The sequence below is a fragment of the Scyliorhinus torazame genome, chromosome 17, assembly GCF_047496885.1.
Source record: "Scyliorhinus torazame isolate Kashiwa2021f chromosome 17, sScyTor2.1, whole genome shotgun sequence".
Taxonomy (NCBI): domain Eukaryota; kingdom Metazoa; phylum Chordata; class Chondrichthyes; order Carcharhiniformes; family Scyliorhinidae; genus Scyliorhinus; species Scyliorhinus torazame.
In genome coordinates this window covers 185542182-185562562 of record NC_092723.1, presented here as the reverse complement: position 1 = coordinate 185562562, position 20381 = coordinate 185542182, and the positions used below count along the sequence as shown (strand labels likewise).

The 20381-nt window shown below is 53.4% G+C and overlaps 1 protein-coding gene across 4 annotated transcripts in view; it reads left to right on the top strand.

Annotated features, from left to right (window-relative positions):
* The window catches only part of LOC140394509 (myosin-11-like), a 193025-nt gene that overhangs the window by 8915 nt on the left and 163729 nt on the right, over window positions 1-20381 (top strand). The window lies entirely within an intron of this gene.

The following is a 20381-nucleotide window of genomic DNA, read 5'->3' as shown; positions in this document are numbered from 1 at the left end:
CCAGATCTCGCTCTGTCTCTATGCTCCTGATGGTTCTGCCATTTATTTTATAGCTCCCACCAAAATTGGATCTTCCAAAATGCATCACCTCGCATTTGTCCGGGTTAAATTCCATCTGCCATTTCTCTGACCAATTTTGCAGCCTACCTATATCCTATTGTATTCTCTGACAATCTTCATCACTATCCACAACTCCTGCAACCTTAGTATCATCCGCAAACTTGCTAATCAGACCCGCTATGTTTTCTTCCAAGTCATTTATATATATTACAAAGAGCAGAGGTCCCAGAACTGAACCCTAGAGAATACCACTAGTTACAGACCTCCATTCTGAAAAACACCCTTCCACTGCTACCCTCTGTCTTCTATGGCCAAGCCAGTTCTGGATCCATCCAGCTAGTTCACCCCTGACCCAATGTGATCTAATCTTTTGCACCAGCCTGCCATGAGGGACCTGATCAAATGCTTTACTAAAGTCCATGTGGACAACATCCACAGCCCTTCCCTTGTCAATCATTTTTGGCACCTCCTCAAAAACTTCAATCAAATTATTGAGACATGATCTCCCTCGTACAAAACCATGCTGTCTGTCGCTAATAAGACCATTCACTTCCAAATGTGCATAGATCCTAGCTCTGAGAATCTTTTCCAACAATTTCACTATTACAGACGTCAAGCTCACTGGCCTATAATTGCCCGGATTATCCTTGCAACCCTTCTTAAATAATGGTACAACATTGGCTATCCTCCAATCCTCTGGAATCTCACCTGTGGCCAATGAGGACACAAAGATTTCTGTCGGAGGCCCAGCGATTTCATCTCTTGCCTCCCTCAGTAATCTAGAATTCTGAGAATGGGCGGAACTGAATTGACTGCCTCATTGGGCATTTCATTAAGGTATGCAAATCAGCCTCCTCATTAAGGTATGCAAATCAGGCTCCTCATTAAGGTATGCAAATCAGGCTCCTATGACACAGGACCCAACTCAGTTGCCAGGTACCAATGGCAGAGTGTGGTCCAGCCATTACCACCAGACATACAGTGATCTATTAAAAAAAAAAAAAAAAATTTTTATTAAGGTTTTCATAAAATATCAATAACAAAATGAAAAAGGAACCCAACAGGGTTAAGTACAAAACACGGTCTAGAAAAGCAACCCCCCCCCCCCCCCCCTCCCCCCCCCCTGTACATAAATAAAAAATTAACACTAGCACCCCAACTTAACACAACTGGTATATACACCCCCCTGGACCCTCCAGTGTAAATAACAGAAACAGAAATAAAGTAAACCCCCCCCCCCACCCAAATTGCTGCTGCCATTGACCAATGTCTACCGCTCTGCCAGGAAGTCTAAGAGCGGTTGCCACCGCCTAAAGAACCCTTGTACCGACCCTCTCAAGGCGAATTTCACCCTCTCCAATTTAATGAACCCCGCCATATCGCTGATCCAGGATTCCACGCTTGGGGGCCTCGCATCCTTCCACCGAAGAAGAATCCTTCGCCGGGCTAGCGGGGATGCAAAGGCCAGAATTCCGGCCTCTTTCGCCTCCTGCACTCCCGGCTCGTCTGCCACCCCAAATATTGCGAGCCCCCAGCCCGGTTTGACCCTGGATCCTATCACCCTCGACACCGTCCTCGCTGCGCCCTTCCAAAATTCCTCCAGCGCTGGGCATGCCCAGAACATATGGGTGTGATTCGCTGGGCTCCCTGAGCACCTAACACACCTGTCCTCACCCCCAAAGAACCGGCTCATCCTTGTCCCGGTCATGTGTGCCCTGTGCAGCACCTTAAACTGTATGAGGCTGAGCCTCGCGCACGATGAGGAACAATTCACCCTCCCTAGGGCATCTGCCCACGTCCCTTCCTCAATCACCTCTCCCAACTCCTCCTCCCACTTACCTTTCACCTCCACCACCGAGGCCTCCTCCTCCTCCTGCATCACCTGGTAAGTTTCCGAGATCTTCCCAACCCCCACCCACCCCCCCGAGAGCACCCTGTCCTGTACTGTGTGTGGCCGTAGCCGTGGGAATTCCACCACCTACCATCTGGCAAACGCCCTTACCTGTAAGTACCTGAAGGTGTTCCCCGGGGGAGCCCGTACTTCTCCTCCAGCTCACCCAAGCTCGCGAACTTCCCGTCCACAAACAGGTCCCCCAACTTTCGTATCCCTGCCCTGAACCACCCCGAGAACCCTCCACCTGTTCTCCCTGGGGCGAACCGGTGGTTCCCCCGTATTGGGGTCCACGCCGAGGCCCCAACTTCCCCCCCTATGCCGCCTCCACTGCCCCCAGATTTTGAGGGCAGCCAACGCCACCGGGCTCGTGGTATACCTCCTTGGAGGGAGCGGCAGCGGCGCCGTTGCCAGCGCCCCCAGACACGTACCCACACAAGATGCAGTCTCCAGCCTCTTCCATGCAGCCCCCTCCCCCTCCATCACCCACTTGCGCACCATGGTCGCATTGGCGGCCCAGTAGTACCCACAGAGGTTGGGCAGCGCCAGTCCCCCCCTATCTCTACTCCGCTCCAGGAACACCCTTCTCACCCTCGGAGTCCCTCGCGCCCACACAAACCCCATTATACTCCTGTTAACCCGCCTAAAAAAAGCCTTCGGGATAAACACGGGGAGGCACTGGAACAGGAACAAAAAGCTTGGGAGCACCGTCATTTTGATTGACTGCACCCTACCCGCCAGGGACAGCGGCAACACGTCCCACCTCTTGAACTCCTCCTCCATTTGCTCCACCAGCCTTGTAAAATTAAGCCTATGCAGGGCCCCCCAGCTCCTGGCCACCTGGACCCCCAAATACCTGAAGTTCCTCTCCACCCTTTTTAGTGGGAGCTCGCCAATCCCCCTCTCCTGGTCCCCTGGGTGAACCATGAACAGCTCGCTCTTCCCCATGTTGAGCTTGTACCCTGAAAAGTCCCCGAATTCTCTGAGAATCCTCATTACCTCCGGCATTCCCCCCACCGGGTCCGCCACATATAGCAGCAGGTCGTCCGCATAGAGCGACACCCTATACTCCTCCCCACTCCGCACCAACCCCCTCCAGCTCCTTGACTCCCTCAGTGCCATAGCCAGGGATTCAATCGCCAGCGCGAAGAGCAGGGGGGACAGGGGACACCCCTGCCTCGTCCCTCGGTGCAACCGAAAGTACTCGGACTTCCTCCTGTTTGTGGCCACACTTGCCATCGGGACCTCATACAACAGCCTAACCCACCTGACAAACCCCTCCCCAAACCTGAACCTCTTCAGTACCCCCACTCTACCCTATCAAAGGCTTTCTCAGCATCCATCGCCACCACTATCTCCGCCCCCCTCCCTCGCCGGCATCATGATAACGTTCAAAAGCCTCCGCACATTCGCGTTCAACTGTCTCCCCTTCACAAACCCCGTCTGGTCTTCATGGATGACCTGCGGCACGCAATCCTCAGTTCTCGTGGCTAAGGCCTTCGCCAGCACCTTGGCATCTACATTTAGCAATGAAATTGGTCTGTAAGACCCACACTGCAGGGGATCCTTGTCCCGCTTCAGGATCAAGGAGATCAGTGCCCGGGACATCGTTAGGGGCAAAGCCCCCCCCCCCCCCCCTTGCCTCATTGAAGGTCCTGACTAGCAACGGACCCAACAGGTCCATATATTTTTTATAAAATTCGACCGGGAAACCGTCCGGCCCCGGTGCCTTCCCCGCCTGCATGCTTCCTATCCCTTTGGTCAGCTCCTCCAGCCCAATCAGGGCCCCCAATCCCGCCACCAGTCCCTCTTCCACCTTTGGAAACCTCAATTGGTCCAGGAAACGGCCCATCCCTCCCTCCTCCCGTGGGGGCTTGGATCGGTACAATTCCTCATAAAAGTCCCTGAAGACCCCATTGATGCCAACCCCACTCCCTCCCCTGTCCTTAACTCCCCCGATCTCCCTAGCTGCGTCCCGCTTCCGAAGCTGATGCGCCAGCATCTGGCTTACCTTTTCCCCATACTCGTAAATTGCCCCCTGGGCCTTTCTCCACTGCACCCCCTGGGCCTTCCTGGTGGTCACCAGGTCGAATCCGGCCTGGAGGCTGCACCTCTTCCTCAACAATCCTTCCTCGGCACCTCCGCATACCTCCTGTCTACCCTCACCATCTCCCCCACCAACCTCTCCCTCTCCCCCCGCCCCCTCCGCTCCTTGTGGGCCCTAATGGAGATCAGCTCTCCCCTCACCACCGCCTTCAGTGCCTCCCATACCATCCCCACTCGGACCTCCCCGTTGTCATTTGTCTCCAAGTACCTCTCTATACTTCCTCGGACCCACTCGCTCACCTCCTCGTCCGCCAACAGCCCCACCTCCAAGCGCCACAACGGGCGCTGGTCCCTCTCCTCCCCCATCTCCAAGTCCACCCAATGCGGGGCGTGGTCCGAAATGGCTATTGCCGAATACTCGGTATCCTCTACTCTCGCTATCAGTGCCCTACTCAAAATGAAAAAGTCAATTCGGGAATAAGCCTTATGGACATGTGAGAAGAATGAAAATTCCCTAGCCCCCAGCCTTGCAAATCTCCAAGGCTCCACCCCTCCCATCTGGTCCATAAACCCCCTCAACACTCTAGCAGCCGCCGGCTTCCTACCCGTCCGAGACCTGGAGCGATCCAGTGCCGGGTCCAGCACCGTGTTAAAGTCTCCCCTCATTATCAGGCCCCCCACTTCCAAGTCTGGGATCCGACCCAACATACGCCGCATAAAACCCGCATCGTCCCAGTTCGGAGCATACACATTGACCAGTACCACCCTCTCTCCCTGCAACTTACCACTTACCACTATGTACCTACCGCCATTATCTGCCACAATGCTCGACGCCTCGAATAACACCTTCTTTCCCACCAAGATCGCCACCCCTCGATTTTTGGCATCCAGCCCCGAGTGAAACACCTGACCTACCCACCCTTTCCCCAATCTTACCTGGTCTGCCGCCTTCAGGTGTGTCTCCTGAAGCATAACCACATCCGCCTTGAGCCCCTTCAGGTGCGCGAACACGCGGGCCCGCTTAACTGGCCCATTCAGTCCCCTTACATTCCAGGTTATCAGCCGGATCAGGGGTCTACCCGTCCCCCTCCCCCGCCGACTAGCCATAACCCCTCCTCAGCCAGCCATGCGCCCGCACCCCACACCCGGCCCGTTCCCCACAGCGGCATACCCCCGTCTCGACCCCCCCCCCCCACTCGCTCCAGCTCCCCCTTGACCATAGCAGCAGCAACTCGATGCTGCCCCCCCCCCCTCCAGCCTTCAGCACAGGAAACAGCCCGTGCTTTCCACCTACCCGGCCCCGCCACCTCTGACGCAGCTCCTTTTACAGGCCCAGTCCCCTCACCCCCGACTCGGGCCTCCCCCTCCCCCGCGGGGCCCCATCTCACCGCCGGCCACCACCCGTGTTCCGTTTACCTACCCCACTCCAAGAGCTCCCCCGACCAACCCGACCAACACAGTGCCCAACCCGCCCCAGCCACCCCCACCAACCCGAAAGAGAAAAACACCGAGAAAAAGAAACCCAAAACAATGCAAAGGCCCCCCCCCCCTCCAAAAGAAAATAAAAATTAACATATCAACTGCAGTCCCCCAATGCCCATCCCGACCCTCAATCTGTGTCCAACTTCTCGGCCTGAACAAAGGCCCACGCCTCCTCCGGAGACTCAAAATAATGGTGCCGGTCCTTGTAGGTGACCCACAGTCGTGCCGGCTGCAACATGCCAAACTTCACCCCCTTCCTGTGCAGCACCGCCTTCGCTCGATTGTACCCTGCCCTCCTCTTCGCCACCTCCACACTCCAGTCCTGGTATATTCGAACCTCCACGTTCTCCCACCTGCTGCTCCTCTCCTTCTTGGCCCACCTGAACACACACTCCCGATCGACGAACCGATGGAACCTCACCAGCACCGCCCGCGGAGGCTCGTTAGCCTTGGGCCTCCTCGCCAGCACTCTATGGGCCCCTTCCAGCTCCAGGGCCTCCTGGAAGGACCTCGTTCCCATCAGCGAGTTCAACATGGTGACCACATAGGCCCCCACGTCCGGCCCCTCCGGGAGGCCCAGAATCCGCAGATTCTTCCGTCTCGACCGATTCTCCATCTCCTCGAACTGCTCCTGCCATTTCTTGTGGAGCGCCTCGTGCGCCTCCACCTTTACCGCCAGGCCTAAGATCTCGTCCTCGTTGTCGGAGATCTTTTGTCGAGCCTCGTGGATCGCCACCCCCTGGGCCGTCTGTGTCTCCAGCAGCTTATCAATAGAGACCTTCATCGGCTCTAGCAGGTCCGCTTTAATCTCTCTGAAGCAGCGCTGGATACCCTCCTGCTGCTCCTCCGCCCACTGCCTCCACGCTGCCTGGTCTCTGCCCGCCGCCATTTTGTTCTTCTTCCCTCGCACCTTCTTCGGGTCCACCACCACCTTTTTAGTCGCCCTGCTCCTAGTAGAAGCCATATACTATCGGGGGGGAGCTGTTAAAATCTCCTTCCCACACCGGGAAATGTCGAAAAAGTGCCATTGGGGCCCTGAAAAGAGCCCACAAGTCAGTTTTTGCAGGAGCCACCGAATGTGCGACTTAGCTCCTCATAGCTGCAACCGGAAGTCCAGACATACAGTGATCTAATGAACGATCCTTAGAAGGTACAGCTGTGAGATATTCACAGACACATCAGGTGCCCCTCTCTGCCCCCAACTCTCTTCCTACCTACTCCATAATTACCTGCCCCAAGATCATCTCCCAACTTGTCTTCCAATTTGTGGCTGCGCTCTGCAGCGTAGCATTTGGATTTCCTGTTAACCCTAACCTGATCTGTAAGCTACCTGTAAATATTCTGTCCAGCATCTGGAGCTGGCCAATTTTATGCAATTGGGCCCAAACATTTCAATGTTTTGAACCCCTCTCACTGAGAAAATATGCCCAATATCTACTGAAAATGACAATAGTCTCCTATACATGGCTCAGCAATGATGCAATACTTCAGCAGATATGAATCATTGTAATGTTCTATCTTTGCCAGTAGAGAGGCAAGAACTTTTCACAAGCAAACCAATGAAATTAATACGTTTTGTAACTGTTAAACTCGGATACTTTAGGGTGCATTAATGACCTGGAATCTTTAAATGACATAGAACCTGCAGTTCTAATGATGATAAAACTCATCATCATTACTGTTTTAACACTGACAGCAATTTCTGGTGTCTGCACATGTGTAGTTAGCATGAAAGTCTGGAAGGTGCTGTCTGCGATAACCTTCTCCCTCAGAGGGTGGGCTGTTTCAATCTCTGCAGATGTAATCAACACTCGGTGATTTCAACTTTTTATGCATTGTAACTGAGGTTTTTAGCATCTACAACATCATGATTACCGCAGAACAACACCATCCAGTCTGGAAAATCGAAAATGTAGAGTGTCACTCCCTCAAAATGTAAAAATGCCATGATTTTAAAATTTAAATTATAATAAGTTCATGCATCTTTGGGGAAGGCTTGAAGCAAGACATTTTTGGGGAAGGCTTGAAGCAAGGGGCCTAGACTAAAAAAAACATTAAAATTCATGCAAATTATAGAGCAGTGTTGCATAAGGGGGAAAAGGCAGTGGTAGAGAGTCCTGTCATTGAGAATGTGCCTATCGAAATTGCAGCACAGTAGTGTAATGAAATAAATAATGTGTGTTAAGCTATGGCATGTAGACAAACATAGGAACATTGGAGTAAGAATAGGCCATTCAGCCCATCGAGACTGCTCCACCATTCAATAGGATCATGGCTGATCATCCACTTCAATGTCTTTTTCCCCACGCTATCCCCATATCCCTTGTGTTAATAGTATCTGTCAAAATCTGCTTTAAACAGACTCAATGACTGAACTTCCACAGCCCTCTGGGGTGGAGATTTCCAAAGACTGACCTGAGTAAAAACAATTCTCTTTGTCTTGGTCCAGAAGTGGCTTCCCCCTTATTTTGAAATTCTGCCCCCTGGTTCTAGCCTCCCCAAAAGGCTACACCATCCTGAATCAACCGTGTCTATCTCTTTTATGTATTGCCGGTTTCAATGAGGTCACCACTCATTCTTTGAAACTCGAAAGAATACAGGCCCAGTTTCTCTAATCTCCCTTCATAGGGCTGTTGTAACAATAGTTGCAAAGATATTTTGATCCCAGCACTCTGTGAAGCACTGGTTAGTCAAAATAGAATTATTCTAGGCACTTGGAGATCACTGACTTTATTACAATAAATTAGCAAGAAAATGAGGACTGTGGTATTCCTCTAGGTCATTAGTTGTGGAAGGTTACTGAACTAATCTTGACTGAACCATTGCAAAGATAAATCTCCTGGCCTGTTAGTGTGCCATGTAATGGCCTCTTTAATGATCCTAAGCTTTTACCGTCACTCTTTATTTTTTCTGGAAGTTCACTTAAAGTGTTGACTAGACTTCAGTCCCTAAATTGATTGAGGATTAGTTGGCAGACAAATTGAGAATTGGTTAATGAACAGAAAACAATAAATCGGTCATCTTCCTCGGTGTAACTAGTGAAGTTTTGCAAGGATCAGGCTTTGGGCCTCCGCTATTTGCAATCTCTCAATGGCTGAGTATCATATATCCAGATTTGCTGATGATACAAAATTAGGCGGGAAAGTAAACCGTGAGAAGGATACTTTGAGGCTGCAAAAGGAGATAGATTGGTTATAGATTTCATAGAAATTACAATGCATCTGGCCTCATCCAAGTAAACTTTTACTTAGTGCAGTGCAAGGTAGAGAAATGCACGTAAGACACATGCAGACGACTATTTATACCATCTCTCCAGCAGGAAATTCTCATTGTTACACTAACTAGGTCATACCTTTGTCTGTAGTGAAGTAAATTCCTGATTGTCAGAGTCACCTTACCAGACAAATCCATGACCAGTGGTCTCAATCCATGGCAGAACCCTCGATTGTACAAGTTTCAACAGTACTCTTTACTTTTATATTCTACGACTTCATTGAACTTCTTCAGGACATTTTCTCTGAAGGAAACCTTTTCACCCGGAGGGTGGTGGGAGTCTGGAACTCGCTGCTTGTAAGGGTGGTGAAGGCAGAGACCGTCCTATTGTTTGAGAAGCATTTTAGATGCGCACTTGCGATGCCAAGGCATACAAGGCTATGGGCCAAGTATTGGAAAATGGGATTAGAACGGTTAGGTGGTTGTTTTTGACAGGCACAGAAGAGGTGGCTGAATGGCCTTTAGACACCTTACAATGTTGTACAGCAGCAAGGATGCTGCATAAACGTAAGTTGTTGCATGACCTTAGGTGGGATTTAATGTCCTCATGGCAGTGGGTTTGAACGCAAGAGGGCAGAGAGAAAGAGACAGTGTGTGGTTAAGGGACCCTGCCACCTTCCCGCCTCTACCTGATTAAGCCCAGGCCAGGAAGGTTCATGGATGGCCTTCCTGCTTGTAACTAATTGAGGCCCTTACTGGCACTATTGTTCAACCAGCAGGGGGTTCAGCAGGCAGGGATCCCAAAATGTCTTGTTTGCTTGCGTGTTGCTGTTGTGGGGAAGAGCCACCCCTCTTATCCCTTGCCCACCGTTGGCCTGGGGTCCTTCATTGATCCTGGGCCTCTGTTGCCAGCAGTTGCCTCTGCTCCTGTTAATAATGGCGAGCTCTAGTCCTCTGCTCATTTTAAAATCTTACAATTTTCCCCAAAGTGTGTTACTACCAATGTATCCACCCAGCAGGTTGCGAAAGACATTCGAAAGTCCAGAGACAGTAAATGTGCTTAATAAAGGATTGAGTATGATGGCGGAGAACCAGATCTATGAGGGATGTTTTGTTAGATCTTTAAGGTACTTCCCATGGGCCGAGGGACAGTGCTTTAATACTTGCTGTCAGAAGAGGTGTTTTTACTTTAGGGTGTCTGTGGAAACTCTGGAGAAATGGTGTGCAATTTCTTGTGCATTTTCTCCCGGGTTTCAATGTATCTCCCACTGATGGTACAGGGATAACGAGGAGGGCTTGTGTAGAAATTCAACCCCAAATATCAGAGGCCATTGATCCTCTGCTATCTTTTCTTTAGGAACACTTTTTATTTTTCCAATTAAGGGCAATTTAGCGTGGCCAATTCACCTACCCTGCACATCTTTGGGTTGTGGGGGTGAGAACCACACAGGCACGGGGAGAATGTGTAAACTCCACACGGACAGTGACCCAGAGCCGGGATCAAACCCGGGTCCTCAGCGGCGTGAGGCAGCAGTGCTAACCACTGTGCCACCTTGCTGCCCGTGTGCCAGACATAAATGATCCTTCTCTCTCACTGACCACCTATCCATTCTCCACCAGGATCTCCGTGTGGAGTTTGCACATTCTCCCCGTGTTTGTGTGGGTTTCGCTCCCACAACCTAAAAAACGTGCAAGGTAGGTGGATTGAACACGCTAAATTGCCCCTTAATTGGAAAAAAATTAATTGGGTACACTAAATTAAAAAAAAAAATTATGTCTGGCATGGACAGGTCACCTGGGTGGGCGATGGTGGCCGGTGCTGCCGATCTGTCGTCTGACACCACCGCAACCTTCAGGGCCCGATCCTCGTAGAGGGTGAGGACTCTGTCCGGAGCCCCGCCGCCTGTTTGGGCCGTCTCCCGTCTGTTGTGGGTCAACTTCTCCTGCGGGCACAAAGGGCATTGTGAGCTTCATGCATCGCAGGGAGGGCTATAGCAGGGGTCAGATGTGGGCACCGCCTTTGGGCATGGATGGGTGTACAGGTAGGTGCCAGGGTGAGGTGCGCAGGCAGGTGGCAGGATGTGCTGGGGCACAGGTGTGGTGTTTTGCTGTATGGTGGAGGGGTATGGTGACAACTGCAGGGCCATGAAGGGTGGGACTGTTGGTGGGGGGGGGGGGGGGGGGGGGCGGGGGAGCGACAGGCGGGACATGTGCCAGGGTGCCAATGCCAATTCATCCATGTGGCCCAGTGGAGGTCGATTAGCCTCTTGCAGCACTGGGTGGCGGTCCTCCTTGTGACACTGACCACACTGCCTGGCTGCCCTGTGGCTGGCCCTCCGACCCTCTCGAGGGAACAGGGTATCCCCTCTGGACCTCACCACGTCCCACAGTCTAGCCAGGTTTGTAGAGGGTGCCATCTCCGCTACTCCACTACTGGGTCGATATCTGGGGTTTGAATATCTGTGTGTGTCTCTCTCCAGCTGGCACTGAAACTTCAGAGGCCAGGGGATGTCGCACTGGGACACTTCCACTGAAGAGAGCACTGATTCAAGCCTGCCGTTTATTCCTAACCGACAGCCTGAGACTTATATCACACAGATCTCCAGACCCCTACCAATACCCAGGTGATTCTCTCTCTTGCCGGTGGTACAACCCCCACCCGGTTCCTACTCCACTAGAGTAGCTTTCCCAAGAGAGAGAATAGGACACTGCTGTTTATTTCCTAACCAGCAGTCTGTCCTGAGTGAATCGCTCAAGATGACCCTCGATTCCTGAACCCGGAATTAAGGTGAGGAGTATTTTAACAATGACTTGGTCAGAGATCGCTGGTGAAGGATTGAAGAATTTAAACGACTCCAATTAGCATCAAATCAAGATTTATTGTAAACCCAGGTCAAAATCATCAACAGAAGGAACACAGTAAAATCTTATGCTCTAATACAACTAAGTCTATTCAAAAGGTAATATAGCGGACACAACGAAAATTCTTACAGTTACACAGGTTTTAGCAAAATCACAAGACACAAAACAAGTTCCCTTCCCCAAAGCCTCAACCACTATTAAAATCAAGGGAGTTTCGTAAGCTGCTGCGGGTTACTTACGGTCACAGGCTGCAGAGGTCAAGTCCGGGGTGCAGAGGTCGAGCCAGGAACGAAGAGACCCCCAATCGAAAACACAGCCCCTTTTATATTGTTTTACCTGGCTTTGTCCTGTGATCGGCCAGCCCCTTTTGCATTGAAAAAGGTAAGATTTAAAGTTCCCGCTGGTCCCGCCCCCTTTGAGCCGGTCAGAGCTGTCGAGATGGGAGTACCTCCCCTAGGTCCGCCTCCAGTCTGCTTTTTGAGATAACGAGGTTGAGCTCCCTTGAAGATTTTCAAAGACTTCCATCTGCTCCGGAGATGCTGCTATGTTGATGGGGGTGTTGATTGGATTCTGCTCTGGTGGAGGCCAGGTCATTTACATCTGCATGGGGCTATGACCATCCCATTGTCCTGCTTGCATGCAAGCCTCCTGTGTATTCCCGTGCCCCTTTGTCTGTGTTTTGATGTTATCTTGTTGTCTGGCTCCTTCTTCCTTGTAGCTCCTAGGGGGGTGTTTTGGAAATATTTATGTATTTATGTCCCTACTCAGCTCAGCGGGCCAAGCCTGCTGGGAAAACTGGTTCTGTTCCCTTGGCTGGAAAGTCAGTTTACAGTCTCTGAGTTTCTCCAAAAGGGCCGAATTGCCCGAAAACCTTACAGATGCCCCTTCGATACGTCCCTACCTGCTTGGACCGTATCGACACAGGTGAAGGGCAATTATTTCCTTTTGTGTGGACCGTAGGTCCCCCCCCAACAACATGCGAAACTACAAGTCCCAAGACAGTTCCCTTAATCTAGGCTACCCCTGATTTCAATGAAAGGGAGAGACAAGACCATACTTAATTCAAGCAGACAGTAACATATACACATTTCACCGGAACCCCAAACGTAAGGGTCCCTGTACATATATCACACTCAAGTACACATTTCACCGGAACCCCAAACGTAAGGGTCCCTGTACATATATCCCAGTCAAGTAACTGGGACCCGCGAATCCATACAACTATTTACAATTGCATCTGTTTATTTCATCAAGGATCCTCCTTTCTTGGCTGCACTTCGCTTCTTCCCGTTGAGGGCTCTTCATTTATCCTCCATCGTCGATACCTGCAGCTGAAAGGTTTAGTCCAACTGAGGCGGCAGCATAATGTACCCCCTGTACAACATTTCCTTTGTGGGGGCAAACACTAAACCATTCTCAGGCTCCCCCCTGGTGGTGATCGGACAGTTGTGAGGGTCGATCGGTTGGGCTGTGGGCAGGGGTCGCTTTACCTGAACCAGCAGTTCGGTAGCTTCTACAGTCATCCCTTCCCTGGGCGTTACACATCCCTCCCCACTGCGGTCAATTTATCCCGTTCCCTGGGTTCTGCCACCACCTTACAAAAGTGATTAATGCCCCTTGTGGACATGCCTTGGTAGATCCCCATGAACACAAATAAATGCCCTGGTCAGAAGCCCACCCCTTATCCCCGCAAACGGTGATCCTACCCGGTGACCCCGTGATGGTCCGTTAGGTGTTGTCCAGTCCGTTCCCAGTCCGAGGACCGATCCCTCATGTCCAGCCTCAGCTTCCTGGGCCACCACCGTCTCCCCAAAGGAACGTCCCCCTCACAGGTTGAACACACCCGCCTGCCCTCAGTCACCCTAACCCGGTCAGTCGAAGGACTCTTCTGTCTCGCCTCTGCGGAGTTCTCCCGGTCCCACCATCGCCAAGATCAGCAAACTCCACATCGTCGGGTGCCCCATCTGTAAAAACAAAACACATTCTTGCCTCTACAGCCCTACCTACCTTGAAGTGCATGGGTGCTATCCGGTGGCGGCAGCAGCTCCTGCTTTGAAGTTGCCGCAGCCTGTCTGGGGTTCTGTGTTTACAGCCCGGCTCCCCAGGGTCCTAGTGCCTGCCGCTATCCGGTGGCAGCAGCAGCTCCTGCTTTGAAGTTGCCGCAGCCTGTCTGGGGTTCTGTGTTTTACAGCCCGGCTGCACCAGGGTCCTAGTGCCTGGTGCTTCATCATTTTACCCTTGCACCAGGCGCTTCTGTGTTCCCACGATCCTAAATACTTCACACACAACTACACACTAATTAGAACTAGCAGGGGGAAAGAAAAAGGAATATGATATATACAATGCCACCCGTCTCCGGGTGGCCAAATTAAAACTGTGCCCCGCTAAACTGGGGCAGTCCACCTGTTTGGTCCAACGGCTCGGGCCAGACCGTCCCCTCCCGGGGGTTCGGGCTGCCCCTTGCCTCTCCTTTCCCAACAGGGTTCGGGGATCCCTCAGCGCTCCCTCCCACTCGGGCCCCCTTACTGCGGGACCGGGTGACAGGGAGATGGGATGGGGACCATCTTACCGGGGGCTTGGAGACCCGATTGCTCCTTCGTCCCCTGACTGGTTCCCAAGCCCAAGGTGATATTTCCCCTTCCTCCGCCTCCTTAGCCTCTATACTAAGGCAGGCTACCTGACCCACAGGTAAGGGCTTGGGAGTCATCACTGTCCCTGGGCTGGGTGCTTGCAGCACTGTCGGTCTCTTTGGGACTGCCCCTTGGGGACAGTACCTTGCCACCGGTTGTGTGGTCGTGGAGTTAGGGACCTCCCCTACCGCCGTCAATTCTGCAGGTGGTTTCTCTATTATCACTCCCAGTCCCCCCCCCAACTTACTCTTACCGGCCCTGGTGGGGTCGAAAAGTTTGCACTGGTTCACGTGGAACCATTTAATCTTCCGGGGGAGCTGTACTGCGTAAACCATGGGGCTGGCCTTGTCCACTATACTGTATGGTCCTGCGTACAGTGGCTCAAAGGCTCCTACCCGTGCAAAATTCCGGACCATTACTTGGTCCCCTATGGCCCATTCCTGGGTAGTGTGGGGCTCGAGTAGCAGCTTGTTCCTCCGGTGCTGGGTCCCCATATTAAACGCTGCCTGCCAGTTAATTTCTTTCAGCTGCTCCATCAGCTTCTTAGCAAACTTGTCTCGATTTACCTCCTTAAGCTGCCCCTCTGTCAGGGAAGGTACCCTGACATGGATCGGGGTTCTCATGACTCTCCCTGTCATGAGCTCGTGCGGGGAGTACCCTGTGCTTCTGGACTGGCTTGCCCGGATCCCCATTAAAACTAAGGGTAAGATTTCTACCCACCGGTTGGGCGAGCTGCCTGTTTCTTTCCTGATCCTTTCCTTTATAGTCCTGTTTAACCTTTCCACAGGACCTGAGGATTGAGGGTTATAAGCCACATGCCATTTGGCCTTAATCCCCAGGACTTTCAGGGTCGCTTGCATCACTTGTCCCGTGAAGTGACTCCCCTGATCTGACTCCACAAACTGTGGGAGTCCCCACCTCGAGAATACCTCCCTGACCAGTATCCTGGCTGTGCCTGTGGCGGTGGCTGTTCGGCAGGGGAAGGCTTCCACCCACTTGGTGAAAATATCCACCAACACCAGACAGTACTTGTAACCCCCCGCCGCTGGGGGAAGGGGTCCAATATAGTCGATCTGTATCGACTGCCAGGGCCCCTCCACCCTGCGGATGTGCCCCAACGAGACCTTTCTCTTCTTGGGGTCCGGGTTATTGGTAGCACACACCAGGCAGCTCGCACAAAAATCGCGAGCATCCTCCCGGAGGCTCGGCCACCACCCCACCCTCTCCACCCGTTGCCAGGTGGTCTCAGGGCCGGGATGTCCCGCTCCGGGGCTCTCATGGGCCATTTCTATAAATTCCCTATGATGCTGGGAAGGCACTATCCACTGGTCCCCCCTGAAGAGCATGCCCTCCTTCAGTGTGATATCCTTTCCCCCATAGGGCCCCTCTATCCTTTCCTGTCTACCCATGGCCGTTATGACTTTCTTCAGCTCGGGGTCCTGTCCCTGGGCAGTGGCCAGATCTGGGGCCAAACTCGTCCCCTCCCCCCTCTGGGGCTGTCTTGTAACGGCCGCTACTTGTCCCTCTTCGTACGGGTCCCACGCTATCCCATTCTTAGCCCCCTCTCGAGCCAGGCCGTCTGCTTTCTGGTTCCCCTCGCCCCGTGGCTCTGTTTTGGAGTGAGCTTTCACCTTGAGGATATACCTGTCCTCTCCCTGCCCAACTGCCGCCACGATTTTCTCGAGGAGGGGTTTTGTGGCCAGTGGTTTTCCATCCGAGGAGGTGTATCCTCGGCGGGACCAGATAGCCAGGTACTCCGTGCAGGAGTTGCATGTAAACATGCTATCTGAGCAGATGGTATACGGCGTGGGAAAACGGTCGGGGTGGGTCACCACATACATCACTGCAGCCAGCTCTGCCTGCTGCGCGCTGAGTGTATGGGGGAGTTTAAGGGCCAGGGCTATGTCGGCATCGGGGTCCCAGATCCCGCAGCCCGTGAGCCTGACGCCCTCCGCTACCGTACTGGACCCATCCACATAGATCTCCCTCCCTGTCGGGTGCAGCCCTGCCCGGAGTCCGAACCCTACTTCCCATACCCCTTCTACGGAACAGTGGTGTGGCTCCCCGGGGTATATCAGGTTGGCTGCGAGCTGCGGCTCATTCAGCCCTTTTACCTGAAGGGCCATCTGAGACAGCAGGAGGGTCCACCTGGTGATCCTGGCGCTGCTGACCGTGCCGTCCTTGATCCGGCCGTCCAGCAGCATCTGGGTCGGGGTGTGATGTGTCAGGAGAGTGATGGGGCCCATCCTAACAAATACCTGCATTCGTTTTACCGCCCAGTGGGTGGCCAGCAGATGCCTCTCACAGTTGGAGTATGCCCGCTCCACGTCTGTGAGGACCCGAGAGGAGTACACCACCGGCCTCAATTTGCCATGTCGGGTCTGGAGGAGCACAGCACTCAGGCCATCGCTGCCTGCGGCCACCTCCAGGAAAAACTCCTCCCGGGGGTTAATGGCTCCCAGGGCTGGGGCTTTCTGCAAGTCCTGCTTGAGTTGGACGAACGCCGTCTCACATTTGCTGTCCCAGTCCCACTCCACCCCCTTGTGCAGCAGCCTAAGCAGAGGCGCTGCTGTGGTGGCATAGTCCTCAATGAAATCCCTGCAGTAGCCGGTGATTCCTAAAAAGGACCGTATCCCCTTTACATCTACGGGGACTGGGAGTTCCTGCACTGTTTGTCTCCTGGCGGTGTCAATCCCTCTCTCCCCAGCTCTCAGGGTTAATCCCAGGAACTTCACCTCCCCTAGCCCGATCTGTGCCTTTTTAGGGTTAACTTTCAGCCCTCCTTTGTGTAACATCCCCAACAGCTCGTCCACTAGGGGCCCATGCTCCTCCCTAGTACTGGTGAACAACAGGATGTCGTCCACATACTGCACCAGCTTGTGTGGCTCACTGAAGCCCTTTAAGCATTCTGCCATACATTGATGGAAAATGCTTGGGCTGTTGTGGAATCCCTGCGGGAGACAGGTCCAGGTGTATTGTTGCCCCTTAAAAGTAAATGCAAACTTGTATTGGTCTTCCCTTCTGACTGGGACTGACCAAAATCCATTTGAAATATCCAGCACCGTAAAAATTGAAGCGGATGCTGGAATTTCTCCTAGCAAGTCTGCCACGGCCGCCACCGTTGGGGCGCAGGCTGGAATGTGTTTATTCAGGACTCTGTAGTCCACGGTGGCCCTCCAGGAGTTGTCCGGCTTCCTCACCGGCCAGAGCGGGGAGTTTACATGGGTGGCAATTGTCCTCAACACTCCTTGCCGCACCAGTGAGTTTAGGGCCACCTCCAAGTCTGCCTCTGCTTCCCGGGGGAAGCGGTACTGTTTCTGGGGCTGGGACATGGGGTCCCCATCTACCCTGACCTCTGTCCCAGTAACTCTCCCACAATCATGCTTGTGGGTGGCAAAAGCAGCCAGATTCTTGCGGACATACTCCCTGAATTCTTCCGGGGTATTCCTCTCCAGGGCTTCTAGATCGTACCCTTCCTTTGGCTGTACCACGCACAAAGCCCCCTTCTCCTGGGCTCTGTCTATTACCCTCAACTCCCTTTCAGCCCCTTCCGTAGCTGCACCCCACAGGCAGTGATTTCTTAGGTCCACCAGGATCTGATGAGCCACTATGAAGTCAGCTCCTAGGATCCCTTTCCCCTCCTGTTCCCATCTCATCAGGACGCATTTCCACTGCGCCTGGAGTGCCCCTAACCTGATGGACAGGGGAACAGAGAAAAAACCCGTTTTTTCGTTCCCGGTAAATCCAATGAGGCTATAGGGTACCCCGCTAGACAGAGGGGATTCCCGGGGATTGTCTGTGTGGACTATAGTACTGGAAGCCCCTGTGTCCAGTAGGTAACTCCCGACCGTATCCTGGACCTCCATTTTTACCCAGGGTCTCCCGCATGGGCCATACTCTAATGGGCATAGAAAGGTGGGTTGCTGAGGGGCTAGTCATTTGGAGGCTTCTCTGGGTGCGGGGGCGGGCTGCCCCTGACCCGTTGCCATAGCCACCTGTCCTGAGCCTTGCAAAAGGGCTAAGATCTTACTTATCTCGATGGTTCCCGGGGCAGCTGCTCCTGCCATCGGGGTCTGACTCTCTACTGCGGGAGCCCTCTCCTGTTTGTTGGGGTTTTTGCATTCCCTTTTGAAATGCCCGGCTTTCCCACACCCGTAGCATACCGGTTTCTTGTCGGAGGTTCGAGTGCCCTCATGCTTCCACTCTCTCTTAGGGGCTGCTGGCACGATTTCGTGCACTTTACCCTTAAGGGGCTTGTCCTCACCCCTCTCCCCATTACGATAGGCGAGGGTAAGTTTCCTGAGGACCTCTTCCTCGTTAAGGGCCGGGGTTTGCGGGTCGAACCAGTGTTCGGCTTTTGCCCTAACGTTAGGGAGACAATTGGCAACTAACGTTTTCAGCCAGTGGGCGGTTCTTTCCCCTAGATTTCGCCTATCCGCTTGAATCCCGCATGCCTCCATATAAACAGTCCACAGTCTGTCTGCGAACATGGTGGGAGATTCCCCTGGTTGCTGCTTGGTTTCCCCCACCCTCATGAAAGGGCTCCCCAGATTCAAACCCATGGCCTCCAGAACAGCAGTCTGTGCTGCCGCCCAGGTGTCAGGTCTTCCCCCATTCCCAGAGGTCACCGTCCGGCATAGCTGGGCATCTAGGGTTATCAGGAGCATTTTTATTTGCTCCCCTTCGTCGCAGTCATTGATGTGGGCTGCCTGTTCTACCTCCATAAAATGCAGCGATGGGTCCCCCTTCTGAGTTAGTTTGGGAACGTGGGCCACCATCCCCCTGAGCGCGGATGCCCCATGAGGAACGATGATGTCGCCCTCAACCGGTCCCCTGTTTGCCATCCCCGCCGGGGGACCATACCTTCTTTGCCTGACAGGGCACATCTGCCCTACCCGGGGTTCCTGCTCCTCCTCCCCACTGTCCAGCTCTCCTGCCTCGTTGGGTAGCCCCCCTGTCCCCGGGCTAACTACCCATATAGGAGACGCCGCTATCTGGGGATACACCACTGACCCCCCTTGGACCTGCCCCTGACCGGGCGGTCCAAACCCTACCTGCTGACCCGGCCCCATCACCGGCATCCCAGGCAGCGGTTTGTCCCCATCCCATGGGGACCCACATACGAAACCAGGCGGACACGCCGCCAGCTGGGGGTACCCTGCCGACCCCCCTTGGACTTGCCCCTGAACGTGCAGTCCGATCCCCCCCTGCCGGCCCGGACACAATCCCGGTGCCTCAGGAGGCGGTCTATTCCCCTTGGCCTTTGGGGAATCATCCGCTGCGAGGAGCACCTTGCCCCTAGGGAACCCCCCTGGACCTACCAGGTGTATCTGTCCCCTGAACCTGGACAAGGCCTCCTCCAACTCCATTATTCGTGCCTGGCACGGCCCATGGGCACAGTCCCCTACTTCCTCGCGAGCCACTCGGTATGCTGCCTGGATGTCCCGGAACTTCCCCTCCAGCTTCCTACACTGCTCTGTACTCCGAGCATAGAGTCCCTGGAGCCTCCGTTCCTTTTCTTTACCCTCCACTATCTGGCAGTGGAGATAGTCCTTCTCACATCTGTTAGACTCGCTTTCCTGTTTCATTTCTGCCACTTCCCCCCGCAGTCGTTCCGCTGCGCTAGCCTCCTGCTCTAACTCTTCGATCCTTTGCTCTGCGTTGACTACCTGCTGAGACAGGCAAACCAGCCAAACTGCCTTCTCCAAGTGCCTTTTGTGCGCCTTGCTTTCTGTCCATGCAGCCGCTGCCATTACCGGTTGCTCCGCATTGATTAATTCTGAAACCCAAGGTTTGGTGAGGTTGACCTTTCGCCACAAATACGAGGATATTCTCTCCTCCATTTTGCTTCGTTCCCTCACCCCCTCTGCCAAGTCACATACTCCAAACCACCGGGCTCCTGCCGCGGTCGCCATTGTAGAGGGTGCCATCTCCGCTACTCCACTACTGGGTCGATATCTGGGGTTTGAATATCTGTGTGTGTCTCTCTCCAGCTGGCACTGAAACTTCAGAGGCCAGGGGATGTCGCACTGGGACACTTCCACTGAAGAGAGCACTGATTCAAGCCTGCCGTTTATTCCTAACCGACAGCCTGAGACTTATATCACACAGATCTCCAGACCCCTACCAATACCCAGGTGATTCTCTCTCTTGCCGGTGGTACAACCCCCACCCGGTTCCTACTCCACTAGAGTAGC